The 15,431-nt window shown below is 35.0% G+C and overlaps 1 non-coding gene across 1 annotated transcript; it reads left to right on the top strand.

The window, feature by feature from the left end:
• Nucleotides 1-5,547: 5,547 nt before the first annotated feature.
• On the top strand, nucleotides 5,548-5,635 carry Trnay-gua (transfer RNA tyrosine (anticodon GUA)). Its single transcript is given in 2 exon segments — nucleotides 5,548-5,584; nucleotides 5,600-5,635. It is a non-coding gene; the product is annotated as a tRNA-Tyr (tRNA).
• The last annotated feature ends 9,796 nt before the right edge of the window (nucleotides 5,636-15,431 follow it).

Below are 15,431 nucleotides of genomic sequence, written 5' to 3' on the forward strand. Positions count from 1 at the left end.
CAGACGACACGACATGAGCGAGCTTATTGAAGAAAGAACATCTGGCAAAGGTTTTTAGATGTAGCCAAACCAAACCTGACGTTCTCAATCTTCCATGTAAGTATAGTCCACCTCCACCGCACTCAGGGGTGCCCCTCTAAATATCGCAAAGACCCCCCACCCAAAAAGCAAGAGCCCCCCCCCCCACACTCAAAGGAAAAAATACCCCTCAAAACACTGTTAATTGAATAGAAAAAGAACAAAATCGAATTTTCGAAAAATCGCTTCAAGGTGCTCACCCCTGTACTACGAACTAATTTTGTGCCAAATTTCATGAAAACCTGCCGAACGGTTTAGGCGCTATGTGCATAACAGACAGAAATCCATAACACAGACTTTCAGCTTTATTATAAGTAAAGATTATTGTTTGCAAAATTGTAAACAACGCTTAACGAAGAAAACTTGTTTTTTTCAACGCCTGATTTTAGAAACTGGCTTTTCTAATTTTCAATCGGTGTTGAAATAGATGCGTTCGGGTTAAACTAGCGCCAACAATCGCAAAGTAGACTGCACAACTTTTTCAACCGGCAATAAAAACTACTATGCTTTACCAACAAAATCGTTCGTTGACAGTGTAACTAAATTCATCAAACAAACGGTCTTTTGCCAAACAAAATCGGCAATAGCTAGGGAAAAGTGAGGGGGTATGCTTTTTCTGAATGTATAAGCCAGTATCAAGACTACTAAACCTTCTGCGAAGAATCGTTGGTACGAAGCAGATGATCTCTTGCCCATCAAACGAGCAATCGATAACCGATCGATGGGGAGGGATGGAGCCCGAATGATTCTATTCCCTCCGGAGCTAAGATTCCAAGAAACGTGTACCCCTTCTTCCATTCAAAAAACACTGCAAATATAGGCAAAAAGAACACGACTTGACCAAGCGCTCCCCGAACTTAATTTTTTTTTACATTTTCAATTTACGAATGAAAGTTCGAGTTTTACCAAGTACACACGCGGGGAGGGGGGGGGGGGAGAGATTTGCATGTAATGAAAAGAGGTATTTTGCATCATTATAAAAATTTAATTTAATTGCAGATTTACAATGTTGTCTCTAAATTTGCTGAATAAGGAAGATTTTATTTTAGGAGGTCACATTGTCAGTCCTTTGACCACCTATCGGTGCACCTGGATTTTACTCAAAAAAGAAAATCTTCAGTTACAGACTCGCAAGGTCTGTATTTGTAAATTTTGGAACGTGTTTTAAAATTTTCGCTGAATTTTCAATTTGCTTTTGATGCTGCTTCTTAGGCCTCTGAAACTATACTTATTAGAACTATCATTTTCGAGGAGGTTTTTAAAAAATTAATTTATTCAAACATTTTTGTCTATAATCTTTCCTTTATTAACATCAAATAATTTAAAGAAGTATGTATTAAATAATTGTGATTTTTGAAGCATTCATAGCTCTTTTAAATTAGTGTTTATCAATTTTTTCTCGCTTTCCAATCCCTTCCCAAATCAGCAAGAAATTGCGAACCCCTTTGTTCAATAACAGGTAAGAAAATAAAACTTTGGGGATCATTTACCCATGTTGCACAATAGTTCATTGCTGGAAATGAAAACATAATTGCAAAATATCTAAGTGCAAATATTGATATAAACTGAATGATACAACATTAGTTGAACAAACCAGCGTTATTAAACATGCATTAGTTTTAAATAAAACAATTTCTAGGACATTTGACACACAAAAAAACTGCTTCGTTTAATTTGGTACTGCAGCAGACTGCGAAAATATGGTTCTCTATGAAAAATACAAATTTACCTCGACATGTTAACATACATATTATTCTCGATCAGTTCTTGCTTAGTATAGCCTTTCAAGTGGTACGTCAAAAAGTTGAAAATGAAAAAATGAGACAAAAATTAAACTTAATTTCATGTGGAAGAGAAATCAGTTCTGGTACTTTTATTATTATTGTTACTAGAAAATTGCCCGTTAAGGTATGACGGGTGAAAATTGCTTCTACATTTCAACGAAGCAATTGCCTGTTTGATGATATTTTGCTAGTTGAAATTTTAACGCTAACTCTAGTGGATTAACCCTAAACTCTGGTAGATAGCGTTCATTGTTGACCAGTTTTTTTTTCTGCATTCTCCTAAAATGACAGTCCAACCAGTAAAACAGTTAAGTTACCGGATCCAGTTCAGCCTTGTCAAAATAAAACATTTCCCTGCGTGTCAAAAATTGCCAAAAAATATTATCAAATTATAAAAACATGCTGAATTTTTGGTGCTTCAACAGTGAAATAATGCCGCCACCCATGCTATGGCGTGAGTTTTATTGTTGGTGACGTCAGAGCGTCACTCAATTAGTGATTTTGGCTATTATATATATATATGATGATTATTATTGTTTTTAAATACTCGACGAATTTATCCACACCAGACGCAGTGCCGGAACTTCGATTTTTCGGGCGGAGCAAACATTTGAAACTGCCACCCTTCCTTACCCGTTTTCTTTCAAGTTTTTATATCGAGTTTCAATGGGGTAAAATTTGCGCTCCGCAGAAGTTGCCACCTGGGGCCGGGGCGAGGGCCCTAGCATGCTTCTCCCTAAATCCGGCATTGACTGGATGTTTTGTTTTAATAGTCGTAGACGGGGTGGGGGGGGGGGGGGGTCGTAGCTCCTGTTTTTTGAAAAAACTAAATAATAAATAATAAATAACTAAATAAAAAATAAATAAATAAAAATATGTTTTGATTTTTTTACCTTAAAAACTTTTTTAAATTGAGGTAATTTCAATAAATTAAATTAAATTCATGGAAAACAGAGATAAAACTATAAAACACTGAAACTACACATATCGCATGAATATCATGTTTATGACCATGCATGGGTGCCGGCAAGGGGGGGGTGCACTGTGCACTTTGACCCCCTTGCATTTAAAAATGAAATTTGTTAGAAAGGACGAGTTACAAATATTTTTAAAACTACAAAATGCATCATGAAAAATAATCTCACGCCTAGATGTTATGTCCAGGGAGGAAGAAGGGCTATGACTCCATGAGCACCGGCAGGAGCCTGCAGGAGGAAGTACTTTCACCCCCCCCCCTCACTTCAACAAAATAAAATGAAATCAATTGAAAAAAAAAACGAATTCTGACATTTTGAATTCAAATTATGTTTTTCGCAAACACGAGTTGCGACAGGACCCTACTCATCAGGGCTATTGTTACTAGAAATGGCTTCTGCCCCCCCCCCCCAAGCATGTCCCTCCTCCTGGGTGGTTACGTGTGTCTAGTTGTGTGTGTGTGTTTGTAGGTTTGTGTGCACGCATTGACCGGCGTGTGTGCACGTAACCATGTATGTATATGTGTGTAAAGGTGCGTGTGTGTATGAGTGTGAGCGTGCGTGTGTGTAACAGGGGTGCCCACCCCCTTAAGATCAAGGGCGCACCCCCCTAAATCTCACGAAGCCCTCCCCCCAAGCAAGAGCCCCCTAAAAATGAGGAGGCGCACCAACAGAGGCTGGTGAACGGGTTTTGCTGAGGCCGTCGCGTCGGTGCAAGCTGAAAAAGGAACCACAACGTCAAGGACGGTCAAATAAAAACAATTAGCAATCGTGATTGCTCAATAAATAAATAAATAAATAAATAATATAAATAAATAAATAAATAAATAAAATAAATATGCTCCTCAATGTGCTATTTAAGTTTTTTTATTTTTAAAATATTTTGTTCTCAAGCACCCTTTTACCCCCACTTAAAGAAGAAAAAAAATATGAATTCTGAAGTTTTGAATTCAAATTATGTTTTACGCGATCCCGGAGTTGCGACAGGACCCTGCTCATTGGATTTATTGTTTCTAGAAACGACTCCTGTCTCTCCAAGCCTGCCCCTCCTCTTGGGCGGTTACGAGTGTATACTACCGTGTGTAGGTAAATGGCAGTATCTGCAAAAATGAGTTTTCGTGATATTTGAAGAAACGCGTTTTGGAGTCAATACTAATAATAGGAAAATGCTGAAATTTTAGAACGTTTTTCGCGCCGTTTTGTCAGCGGAAACCAAATAAGCAAACTTGTACAATAAAGCTAACGAACAAAATAGATGACAAAAATGCAAAAAAAAATGAAAAGTGAAATATTTGCAGTGACTGCCCTTTACCTGCCCACAGCAGTATAGTTGTGTTATGTATATAGACTTGTTTGTGTGCGCAGCCTATGTGTGTGCACGTTGGCGTGTGTGTATGTGTGTAAAGGTGTGTGTGAATGTGTATGACCGTACGTGTGTGTAGAATATGGACGCCAACACCGACCTGGAGAAGTAGATTGCTCAGGGACCGGAAAAGCCGCGTCTGCAGACGTTTTGGGGTTGAAAACGGAACCGGACCTCAAGGAAGGGTCAAATAAAAACAATTAGCAAACGTGATTGCTCAAAAAAACTTAATATTAAAAAAATAATAATAAACTACATTAATATTAAATAAAATTACATTTGTTTTAACCGAGGCACAAATTAGAAATTACTATAATACATCACGAATATTATTGAAATCATGCTTGTGTCCATGACCGAGCGCCGTTCACGGGCTGCAATAGTGTATTTTCACTTCCTGGCTCTCAAAGATAAAATTAAAAAAAAAAAGAAAAAAAAGGAACAAGGTAAATTTTAACAAATAAATTATTTTTTTTAATTAAAAATAAAAAAAAAACAGCAAAGAAGAATATTTTTGATTGATCTACATATGCGGCATGTGGATGCACCCCTTTACACAAGATTCTGTCGGTGCCCATGTTTTCCTTCATCTCTTTATTCATTTTGTATAAACGAAGCAAAACCTAAACATTCAATTAGAGAAAAACGAGCTGATGTGTGCATCACATGACTTCCTTTTACTCCAATTTAATGTCATTTTCTCATTATTGGCAGTTTTAATATGATTCAATAGTTTACTCTCTAAATATCACCAACAGTGGCCAAATTGAAACCAGATTAAAATAAAAAAAAAAAATCGTCGCCAAGTTGGCGAAAAAACTTGGCGACCAAAAGCTTGGCGATACGTCACCAAGTGTTTACCAAATTATAACACCACTTAAGTTTGCATTGATATTAACAATGATTTCCCCCCAAAAAGGTGCAAAAGACCCCTTAGGAACATCCGAAAGCAACCAAAAGGGGAGGTGCACAACTAGACCCCACTACGAGTCTATGTACCAAATTTCAACTTTCTAGGACATACCATTTTTGAGTTATGCGAGATACATACGCACATACACACATACGCACATACATACAGACGTCACGAGAAAAGTCGTTGTAATTACCTCGGTGATGGTCAAAATGGATATTTCGCGTGTCTATACATTCTTAGGCACTTTTCCGCATGTGGTCGAATCGAAAAAAAAACTCAACATTCATTTGGGGGTGAGCAAAATGGAAATTAAAGGCGATTTTTGAGTGAAATTTTTTTCGCGAATACAATACTTCCTTTTTTGTAAAAGGAAGTAACAAACTTTTAGGTCATAAGTGCATAATTCAAAGAAAATAAGACTCATCAAGTGTGCCGTCGATAGCTCAGTTGGCAGAGCGGTGGACTGTAGCTGGTTTAAGCAGAAATCCATAGGTCGCTGGTTCGACTCCGGCTCGACGGACGCCATTTTTTTTTCTTTTTTAATTTAAAAGAAATCGTTGAATTTCGTTGAAACAAGAAAGAAATTTTTCCTCTCGCACGTGCGGCTTTCATTAATCACTTTTCATCATCTTTTTCCTTTTTGAAAAAAATAAATAGAAATAAAACATAGGGATTTTTCTAAAGACTTACCAACTAAAACTAAGCTGAGAAGTGTTTGCAAACCTTTAAATCAGAATATTTTGTCAGAATTTTGTTAGATTTAAAAAAATGTTTTAGTTAATTTATAAATGTATCACATTGCATGTTACATTCATTTTTAATGCTTAATTTTTTTCTTTTTCCTAATAGAAAATTAAAAGAAAAAATGAAAAAAAAAAGAAAAGAAAAGAAAAAGAAAAGAAAAGTAAGGAAGAAAAACAAATGAACATAGAAATTTTAGAAATCAGTTTTACATTTATTTTGTTCATCCATTGAAGAAACACTTTCTATTCATTCAAGATTATTTATTCAATAGCATAACGAAAATATTGATATTAAGTATAAAAATATCAATGTAACAGTCCCTATGGTTTCTGTTCTTTCTTACGATACAACAAAAACAATAAAACATTAACCATAATTCAGGAGTGCCCACAGGGTTGGGGGAGGGGGGGATATGGCGCAAGTTGGTGACATCAGAATTTCTGTGGGGAATTTTTAATTTTTTTTTTTAAATTCATTTATTTCATTTTTTTTAAATTCATTTATTTAAATTTATTTATTGATTTATTTTTAACTTGAATTATTTTTTTAATTTTATTTTCTTCTGTTTGTATTTTATTTCATTTAGTTATTTAGTTTGTGTGTGTGTATGTGTGTCATTGGCGTAGCACAGAACTTTTCTAATAAAATATAACAATAATAATAATTTAAAATAAATAAATATACTGTATAAATAAAAATATTTTTTAAAAAATAAATAAAATAAAAAAGTGAGTTAAAAATAAAATATTAAATAGGCAAAGAAGGTTGAGAAAAATTTTGGGAGGCTGGGAGGGGGGAATTTGTGCCATTGAACTTGGGGGGGGGGGCACTCCTGGGGTATAATTGATAATTATAAATCAATGTAACGCATTAGAATGTACTTTCATTTTTTAAGGTGATAACTTTTGTTGAATGGACTGAATAACACTTAAAAGCATTCAGTTTTTTTATATAAATAAATTATTATCTGAGAATGCTCCTAAGTATTCGAAATGTGTCTTTTCTTTAGAAGAACTGTAGAACGAGAATACTTAGCGCCATCTATTAGAGTAACGTGAAATCGAAAGGTATCTTCATTTGTTAGCTTGGAATTAGTAATTTGAGCAGAAGCATCAGGGAAGCCCTCTTGCACAAAGCACAGTCACAGTGCCCGATCCCCGCCCCAAGACCCCAAGAGCAAGGGCACAACCCCCCTAAATATCGCAAAGCCCCCCCCCTCCCAAATTACGTTACCCCCTCCCCCTTCAACTACAGCACTATGTATATATATTATGTTTTCGAAAACGTTTATTTCAAATTCAAGTAAAATGTTTCTACGGTATTTTCCGTATGTGTCAACACAAAAAAATCTTTGGCATTCATAATTCATATTTTTTTCTTTTCTATGTATGTAATTTTTTTCCTTCCCTATTAAATTTTCCCCCTTTAGCTAAATCTTTAATATTGTGGCATTCGAATCTTGGGTCTCATTCTAGTTTCCCAAAGCAGGGTCAAAAGATCTGGGGCAAGCCGCCCCAGAAGTTGCCGCCTGGTGCACTTTCTATGCAGCAAATTTACCCTTTCTGAGGGTTTTTTTCGTTGAACCTCAAAATAAAAACTTAAAGATGGGTAAGGGCGGCAGTTTGAAATTTTTACTCCGGCTCCGGCCCGAAAAAATCAAAGATCCGCCACTGCTTAAAAGAATGTTATTGATAAAATGAAACAGTTCAAATGTACATGACTATGTCTTGTACAGAGATCCCCTGCAGCATTTTTAAATGAACGAGTTTAATTAACGGGTCGAAAAAATGAACGATCTTCTGATGAACGGGTCATTAAAAAGAACGACAATGCCCATCTCTAAATGTAATAATTAAAATACTACCCAAATTCCTCACCTACCTCGAATGCTTGATTTGTACACGTAGGAACTCAAAGGGATTTTTTACATATTAGACGGAGTTAAGGCGATTTATGCATGAAGATAAGTTTTAAAGAGACGACTTTTGAGCAGGGCTGCGCAGTCGAAAGGAAAATAGCCGATAGGATTTTAAAGCTTCCGACTCCAACTCCGGCTTTTAAATTTATTTTTTTGTATTTTCCCCCTTCATGGAAAGGAGAAAAGCCCCTAAACAAAGATTGAAATATTACAGCCTTTTTATAGAATTTTCGCGTAGTACTTTACTGTAAACCTAAAATGCATACAACGTTAGAAATTCGATTTCAAAATCAAATTTTCCAATAGTTGCGATTTTGAAAATGAGATTAATTAAAAATTCCATTTTCTTTCAAGCTCTGAAATGGATTAATTTGCTCCCTTTTCAATGGTTAACAAATAGATGTTGATCGAATCGTGTGCTTTCAATACTTGAAAGCTGCAACTTGAGAGAAAACAAGCTTTTTTTTATTAAGTCAAAAAAACTTTCTTGAGAGGAGGCGAGGCGGTCCGCTTCGGGTGATTCTCCAAGTTATTGTAAATTAAAAAAAAATATAGCTACTTTAATTCTGAAAATTTTCCCGAATAAATTTTTAATTATAGTGTTTCATCTGTAAAATTCCAACGAAAATATGGCACTACATTGCGGGGAGAGGCCGGGTACATGTAAGTCTGATTTCCACTTGAGTCTACTTGCCCAAGGGATATTACTTTTACTATTTTATAACTGTGATCGAAGTAAAAAATATGTAATTATGTCTATTTGAAAGTGATTACTTAGAAAAGTTTGGGCAACAAAACCGTTTGCTGAAAATTGCTATTAGTTAAAGAAAGTTACAGAAGAAGCAAGGGACGGCATATATTACAGAAAGTTCGGTTGCCAGTTGGTTGTCAATGGAAGTTATTTTGTTATTAGTCGGCCTTTATACATGTAATGGAACCAATTAGGTAGTTCGTTTTTGAAAAAATGCAAGGAGAGTCAGTGAAAATTAAAGAAAAAAAAATTAACCCGGAGTCGGATTCGGCATGTTTTCTCACGACTCCGACTCCACAGCCCTGCTTTTGAGGGTTTTTTTTTTGGCAGAAATTAAGACTTCCCTACAGAGGTTCCCGAACTTCAATTTTTGGGAGAGGGTGAATACCCTATTTACCGAATGATAAAATAATACCAGCAACCAGAGCCTATTGAGAAGAGACAATATTAAGCATCCTTCAATAGTGCATTATTGTCTTCAAATTTGTGGAAGTGTCAAAATTTACCGAATGAGGACTTCTTTGGGGGTGTTATAGAAACCTTCAATCGGGGCTCACTTGCATGCCTATCACTAATTGTAGTATTTAACCAACTACATTTGAAAGAGAGGGGTGAGTTGCGCCAAAAAAAAATTCATCACCGTGATCCATTAAGACGGCCGTGATTCACAATTTAAATTTTTTTAATTACTTTATTAATAGTAATGCATCCGAAATAACACTTTTCATCCAATGATATCACAGTTGCATCAAGTAACAATATCAGCGAGAGTCTAATGTGCTGTATATCTTGAAAACCGAGACCCCGGGGCGGCACTTTTGCCATGCAAATTTATGGGTTCTCGTAATCAGAAACAGCGGTAATTAAGCGCAGAGGTAAAGTTACCGTACCAGAGTAGCAATAGATTGTAGAGAGATAGGGGTGAACTCACGTGACTCACACCTACTCCCCCTCAGACCACTGCGAAAAGTTCCCCTCCTACACCAATTGTTTCGCAACCCATCATTCAGCTGGCAATTCGCCAAAAGGCGATGGATGCGCGGTTCGCATGAGAAACAGAAACTTCCTTTTTTGTTACTCAATACTTCTGCTGCCATCTGGTGCACAAAATAGCATTTGTTTTTTAATTCTTTTTGTGTGTCTGTTAAAAATAACTTCGAATATAGTAGGTCTCCCGAACAGTAGACAGTCGCGGAACAAGAAATTTTGTCTGTTATTGGAAGGTGACCACTTTTTGGGAGGATTTTCTTCTTCGAGGACACACTTCGGGATTTTTTTTTAGCTTATAGTAATTAAGTCAACAAGAACTACAATATTAATAAAAAGAGCTCTAACAGACTTATCATTGCATAAAATAATAATAACATAGACCAACAAGGGAGATATTGAAAACACATAAATCTTTTCTCTCGACTGCCATGATCTTTACATAACATATGATATCCCTACACCCATGCGACAGGACTTTTCACAGAAATTGAGCCCTGTAGTTGGTCAAACCATATTAGAGGGAAATAATAGACTAAAATAAATCTAAAAATAATTATTATTAGATTTAAAGTTTTGCTAAAATGTAGTAAATTCTTTGCTTTTACAGAAATTAATACAATCTATAAAATTTTTAATCACAAAATATGTATTGAACGATATTAACCAATTTAAAGCAACCTCTGTAAAGTAAACCTCTTTTGTCAATCGATTTTCGGAGATACCAACCAGAGGTGGTTACATTCGAGATTACTGTACATAGCTTTATAGTTTAAATTATGATGTAACAAAGAATTTTTGAAAAACTAGTCGCCAAGGCACGCTGGTGTACACTAGAATGCCTCGTTTTGTACTTTTTTTTCTTTAGCAGAATACTGTACCAGCAAAAAGTGGGCAATCCCTATGAACAATTGAACATTACAGATATTTTTTTTCAAATCAAATAATATCTTCTGGGAAAAGTCTCAAAATTTTTAAATTGAGCAAACACACTAAAATGTTCATTAGTTTTTAACTGCAGTAAAATAGTTGTATTTTTGCACTATGAGATGTCGACTGTGATGAAATTTGGAGTTGAAACCTCAAAAAGTGTTTACTCTTGATGCCTGAAATAGACGTATATTTAGTTAAAAAAAGTCAGAAAAAAAAATCATTCCTTTTGGGTTTGATTATAAGTAGAAGCGGATCACATTTCACTGCTGCTTGATTCCCCCTATCCCCTAATACTTACCTTAAAGCAACACATCCCCAACTGTCCTTTCCTCCAACGTGTGATGAAACTCGAAGTTCAAACCTCAAAAGGTCAATTAAGTGTTCTTAGAGCGAAAATGCTTCCTGTGGTGTCTGAAATAGGTCATAAATTAGAGGTGGGCAATGTCATTCTTTTTAATGATCCGTTCATTGGACGATCGTTTGTTCCTTTGATCCGTTCATTTAACCCGTTTATTTAAAAAAGTTGCAGGTAATCTCTCTGCACGACATATTCACGCACATTCAAAATATTGCATTTTATCAGTAATATTCTTTGAAAGAAAAATAACTTAAATCATCTAAAAGCAAAAAAAAAAAAAAAAAAAGGCCTATAAAAATTAATCAAAAAAACTTAATTCAGGTTTTGATGTATAAGGCAATTATAGTTTATTTTGTAAGATATTCCTCAGTTGCCGAATGGTAAGATTTGTTTTCCATTCCAAAAATTGTAGGTTCCATTTCAGCATGTCACAAAATTAAGTTATTGAATTCTACTATATATTAAAAAATAATAATAATAATAAATGAACTGTTTATGATGTCGGAAAATTTGCAAAATTTAACTTAAGTGAAATAGTGCATTAATTCTAAATAGAAATATCATACTCCAAGTGTAGTATGGACACAGGTGAAAATAAAACAAAAAATAATTTTGAATATGTACTTTAGGTTACATTAAAAAAAAAATGTAAATCACTAAAAAAATAAAAACTACATCAAAAAAAAAAGAAACAGGCTATAATATTAAACACGAGAATAAAGAAATGTATATTAAAACTATGTACGTTAAATATACATGAACTCATCAAAAATATTATATCATAAAACGCGTTGCCGTAAGTTGTCGAAACTGACCTTTTTTGACCGCAAAACAAACATCTGTGAACCATGATATCTACCCCCCCCCCCAAAAAAAAAGGTGCATTCCTTCAAATATTTTTTTCCAGCAACAGCACTATATAGCAATACCAATAGACCATGTATAACGAGAAAAGTAACAACATATATATTGGTAGCTCAACCGGAGCACTGGACAACTTAATTAAAAAAAAAAAGACTCACCTAAATATTAGAGAGCTTCAAAATTACCCCACAGTACAAATGCGAACATGGAAAAAAACTCAACACTCTTTTAAATGGAGAAAAAATTAGACCGTAATAATACTTATTAAAATTCTTTGGATATTGAATGTGATGTAAGCCACTTGGAAGTCGCCAAGCAAGTTAAAAATAGAGCCAAATCAATATAGATGGTAGTTGATAGGAGGGGTATTACAGAAGACAAAAGGATCGCCAAGAAAAGTGATAAAAGGAAATTTATGAAATAATTTTGGCGACAAAAAGCATGAGAAGGATCTTAACAGGTGCGTGGAACAGGAAGTGGAAAGTACAAACATTTTGTTTCTAGCCAAGTTGCACAAAACATTACTAATGGATACATTGGAAAATTGCAAATGAGCTGCAATGGTTAAAGAGAAGTGAGGAATAAAGCAGAAAGTAAAAAGGTTCGAAATGAATACATTGTACTGCACTGAAAAGAAAATTTGAGATTGATTAAGAGTTAAAACTTTGAAAATGAATGTAATTCAAAAAAGAATGCAACTTAATCACAAGTGCATCAATACAATGTTCCAAACTGCTTACCGTTCAAAAGAACGGTTGTTCATTTTTTAGGTGAACGAATGGATCCATTCATTTTAAGGATTCGTTCCTTTTGACCAGTTCATTCATGAATGACACATCTCTAGCATAAATTCAGTGCAATAAGCAGATTTTTTAGACTTTTGATAAAAGAATTTTCATTCGTTTTCTGTTTGAATTACAAAGGATTAGTAAAAAGGGTCAAAAGTCAGTTAATTCAACAACACATGACATACAGGTAGTTATCAAAATAATGGAAACACTGAGACAAGTGTGGTGTTGAAAATCGCTACTCTGCCGTAAATGTTCTGTTAATAAAGGTGCCTTCTGACTGTAATCACTCACACTGGTGAAGCCAGATAGTGATCGAGTACTGTGGTCATTTTTGCGGCCTATTGTTCGTTTTTTAGACATTACAATCCGCTTCAATACCCGTCGGTTTCTTTTACCGAGCTTCTTTTTCCATCTACTATTTTTCTTTGCCGAGCTTGTCTTACCGTGCTGTGCGTATGCTGTCATGACTTTAGATACTATACTTCTAGAAATGCCAAAAATTGAGATTTTTCAGTTACACCGACTCCAGCTAGACGTGCTAAAACAATTTGGCCTCTTTTAAAATTTAAGAGGTCCGACATTTCCCGTGCTTAAAAAAAAATTTCCAAGACTTCCAGAACTTCCATTAAGCCACCGTATACTACCAGAATATGTACATTGCTACTTATAAAAAAAAAACCAAACATCTAGATTTATTCTTACATACAGTCAAAATGTCACTTTTATTCACAGGTGTTTCCATTATTTTTATAACTTCCTGTAAATGAGGTAGTGAGAAGCAAATTGATGCAAGTGGCAAAATTAAAATTTTGGAGATAACTGGTACAAATGGTAGGTGAACCTCTCCTCTGTTTTGGGGCAAGAGATTGTACTAGTAGCCCTGGTAGGTGCTGCTGTATAGCATGATTTAGAAAAAAAAATCAATGAAAGCCTACCTAGGATCTGATCTCTTTAAACGTGTTTTACTCGAAACTTAAAATAGTCCACTTGCATCCCTTAGCTTCTCACTGCCTCAAATGACCTTTAGAGGTCTGAGCATCAAATTTCATCACATTCAAAATTTCCTAAGGGAAAATATGACCTTTTTACTAAAATAAAAATTAGTGAAAAATTTAATGTGTTTACTCAAAATTTTCAGGCCATACTTCTCACAGAAGATATTATTGATTGAAAAAAATATATATCTAAAATGTAAATGAGGATTAGCCACTTTTTTGGCAGGCATTATAATTTGCTCCAATAAAAAAGTGCAAAATGAAGCACCTGGGTTTGTATGTTTGACACATGTTCGTCTCAACTTTTCCAGTATTGAGGGGGAGGGGGGTATTGTGCTATTAGTATAGATATTGCAGGATAGAGGGGATCCAGCTGCAATAAAATGTGATGTGCTTACAGTTGTAATCCAAACATGAAAATTTTTATAGGGAAAATTGAAAAATCTGCTTATTTCACTGAATTTATGCCACAACCCATTCCAACAACTAAAGGAGGCATTTTTACCCTTTCAAAAAAGAGTGACCTTTAGAGATTTGAACATCAAATTTCATCAGGATTGTCATCTTCCAACTCAAAAATATGACCTCTTTACTATAACTAAAATTAGTGAATATTTTAGTATTCTTGTTTAAAACTTTCAAGTTTTGAGGCCATACTCCTCACAGAAGATATTATTTGATTTGAAAAACCCATTTTATCTGTAACTTCCTTAGAGACTGCCCACTTTTGGGAGTTATTACAATTTGCTCTAGAAAAAAAGTGCCAAATGAGGCGTTTTCGTGTGCAATGTTGCTTTCCCGAAGTACACCTTTTACTTCTCACTCTAGGGTCCCCTGTACCTACCACTATTTGTGGTTTAACCTGTTGGAAGGGAACCTGAAGACAGCTCTAATTTTTTCATCCAGACCAGAAGCCTTGCAATCCTTGGGTATTCTCTGGTGTCATCATATACATAGTATGTCATAATATGAAAATTTATGAAGCTTGAGGGTATACGCTATATGTCTAAAAAAGGTTTGCGAGTATCCAGCGTTTATGGAGTATAATCTATGGGAACACCACTGTTACTTAACAACTTTCCAAGAAGCAAAAGTGGTGTGAGTGAAATTAAGAATTTAAAGAATGACTAGTGTAGAACAGGCCTTCCCTAACTTTATAGCCAGTGGACCCCCCTTCAGAGATTAATATTCAGTGTGGACCCCTGTCATCAGAATTAATAGATACTTGTAGCTAGTAGTTAAATAAACTTAATTAAATCAACCATTACTAATTTCAGGGGAAATTTACTATTTAAACTAAACTAGGTCAGTTATTTTAACAGTACTTGATTTAAAATTTCTAGAGGACAAAAAACAAATTGAACAAACAGAAATCAATCGGTCACAAAGCAATTTAAATTCAAAATTGAGCATTGAATTAATAAGAGTGACACGTTGTTTTAGCCAGACAATTTCAATATATTGGGTATAATTTTTGGTACCTGGAGTCGAATGTTGTCTAGCTTCTAGACTGCTTTGTTATTTAGTTTTGGTGGCTGCACAGATGGAAAATGCGTATCCGCAAAAGGCTGTTGTGGCAAAAGGAAGAACATTAATTATCGCAGAAGGTTGATGTTATATTGCAGTCTGAAGTTATGTCCATCAAGATTCATTTTGACATTGCGACAGACTGTGTGGCTCTGTCGTAACAGAAATTGGTTCGACCACCTATGCATGATCTCCCTACTAAGGGTCGGCAGATCCTTAAGCGGTCCCACGGTTTGGGAAACCCTGGTGTAGAGAAAAAGAAACAATAACCAATTTTGAGGTTACGTAACGTTAGTGGGAGTCCTAACAGGTGCAGGTATTGAAAATGATTTAGAAAAGTTAATACATTAAAGCTTCTATATAATTTATATTTTGCCTTCATTTTACTAAAAATCTTTCCTTTCTTACTCACATTCATTTCCTTCTCACTACATCTTATGAGCTCCAA

The sequence above is a fragment of the Uloborus diversus genome, chromosome 1 (genome assembly GCF_026930045.1).
Source record: "Uloborus diversus isolate 005 chromosome 1, Udiv.v.3.1, whole genome shotgun sequence".
Classification (NCBI taxonomy): domain Eukaryota; kingdom Metazoa; phylum Arthropoda; class Arachnida; order Araneae; family Uloboridae; genus Uloborus; species Uloborus diversus.